Source organism: Lactuca sativa, chromosome 9, assembly GCF_002870075.4.
Source record: "Lactuca sativa cultivar Salinas chromosome 9, Lsat_Salinas_v11, whole genome shotgun sequence".
Classification (NCBI taxonomy): Eukaryota; Viridiplantae; Streptophyta; class Magnoliopsida; order Asterales; family Asteraceae; genus Lactuca; species Lactuca sativa.
The window spans coordinates 94,745,587-94,747,918 of NC_056631.2; the positions used below are offsets into that span (position 1 = coordinate 94,745,587).

Consider the following 2,332-nt stretch of genomic DNA (forward strand, 5'->3'; position numbering starts at 1 on the left):
TAATGCTAGCCCCAGAATTGGCTAAAGCATTAACCTTCATTTTGTTACCAAATTCACACGGAAGAGTGAGGCCTCCAGGATCTCCCATCTTCTTCAGTGTCTCTCCCAACACAGCTTTTGAGCTTTGCTCACTTAGAATCACCTTAGAATGCTTCTTTAATTGCTTGCGAGTGTCTATCAAATCTTGCAGTAATTTCTGATGCTCGGGAATTTTGGATAAGGACTCGACAAAGGGAGTATTAATCGGGATACCCTTCACGTGCTTAACAAACTCTAGATGCTCTGTTTCCAGTGGACTAAGGGTAGCTCGGGAAGGAAAAGTCAAAGGCGGCTGATAAACCGAACCAGCTACATAATTTTTCTGTTCATGAGGGGCCCACGTCGTGAACTTATATGGTTCACGTTGTGAATTCTGAAATTCAGCAGCATCTTGATTTTCGAGTTTAGGCTTCTTCAACCTTGGATCGGACTGCTGTTGTTCAACTTCTAAGGCTTCTAAGAACTCAGAGATGGCCTCTTCATCAATATCTATGGCCATTACATGAGATTGGGCCTTCGTTTCAGGATTTTTCGGGGATAACTTCTCATGAACCAGAGTGGCTAGTTGACCAAATTGTATTTCAAGGTTATTCATGGAGGCTTGCTGATTCTTTATTAAAGTTTGCTGTTCAATAATAGCATCATCAGTAGCATCATGTCTCTTTTCCGAAGCTTCCATTAACTTCATCAACCTGGTCTCTAGATCGGGTTTCTTCTCAGCTGGTGGTTGCTCCTTTTGATAGAAGCCTCGACCTTTCTGTCTATACTTCTCTTCTTTTTGCTTTTTATACTCTTCATGTGGCAGCCACTCCTTCTTTGGTTTTCTCCAGTCTTCATCAAACTTATCCCCACTCGAGTAGCACACTTGAGCTTTTCTTTTCCCAAACTCATCTAAATGGCAGTCCTTGGTTAAGTGCGGATCACTACACCTCTCACAACCCACTGTCATGGCATGAATTGACTGGTCCATTTGTGTTATCCTTCAATCCAAATTATTCAGCATAGCCATCACAGCTGCTATTTCTTCAGTTTGGGCCCCTCCACCGCTTTTAATCCCATCTTGCCTAGGGTTGTGGTATTCGCGAGAGTGCTTCGCGAATTCTTCAATCAGCTCCTTGACCTCCCTTGGATTTTTCTTTGTCAAAGGTCCTTGAGAGTCAAGGAGTTGTCTCGTCATAACGTTGACCCCATCATAGAAGATCGACATCTCTTGTTGCACATTTAGATCATGCTGAGGGCAATTTCTGAGCAAGCCCTTGTACCGCTCCCATGCTTCGTATAATGACTCCCCCGGCTGTTGCTCAAAGTTGGCTATTGCCTTCTTGAGTTTAGCTATCTTGGATGGCGGGCAAAATTGGTCAAGGAATTGCTCACGCATTTGAGCCCAAGTGGAAGTGATTTTAACCACTCCTTGGCAGCTCCCTTGAAAGTAATGGGAAGCATCCTAAGCAAGACGGTGTTTCTGTTGACATTTGGGACATTGAAGTAATCCGAAATGTCATTGACTTCATCTAGATGCTTAAAAGCATCCTCATGATCTTTCCCAAAAAATGGGATATCCTTCAGTGCAGTTAAGATGTGCCCCTTCAGCTCAAATGTGGCAGTGGCAGGTATTGCGGGTTGGACTAAACCAGGACCCACATCTTCTTGGATCTGCTTCTTGTAAGCTCCCATGGACATCTCTTCAATTGCTTCCATCTCGTTCCTTGGCTTGTTCTCGGGTTCGCTCATATGTTCTTTAAATTTTGGCTCGGTATCGTATTCGGATTCGGTTTGGACAGGTATTTGATCCAAGTGTTCAAAATTGCTCTTGTGCCACGAGGATGAACTTGACTCTCCTGTCTTCTTTCCCGTCTTTCTTGAAAATGCTGACTTTAATTCTTGCAGTGGTGTCTTCTTATCAGTCTTCTTGTGAAGTGTAGCTTCGGGATCTTCAATTGGTGGCACGAAAGGTGTGGTAGATTTTCTAGTCATGAACTCCTACAACTAAACTCAATAAAAAAAACGTAAAACTGAAAAAGAAAATTAAACTAAAAAATAAAAATCGTAGCTTTCACGTCGTGAGTTTATAACACTCACGTCGTGAATTCTGTGACAGAAACAGAAAACAAAATTTTTGTTTTATGCTAATAAACTAAGCTAATAAACAAAAATAAATAACTAATTAACTTTTTGCATATTTTGCTCCTCAAAAAGGGTTGATTAATTTAAGGCAACTAAATAAACTAATAAACTGGCCGTTCCCCGACAACGGCGCCAAAAACTTGATGTGCACGAAAGTACCCACTAATTT

The 2,332-nt window shown here is 41.9% G+C and overlaps 1 non-coding gene across 1 annotated transcript; it reads left to right on the forward strand.

The window, feature by feature from the left end:
- Positions 1-1,262: 1,262 nt before the first annotated feature.
- On the forward strand, positions 1,263-1,369 carry LOC111885233 (small nucleolar RNA R71). Its single transcript, XR_002848053.1, has one exon. It is a non-coding gene; the product is annotated as a small nucleolar RNA R71 (small nucleolar RNA).
- Positions 1,370-2,332: the final 963 nt, after the last annotated feature.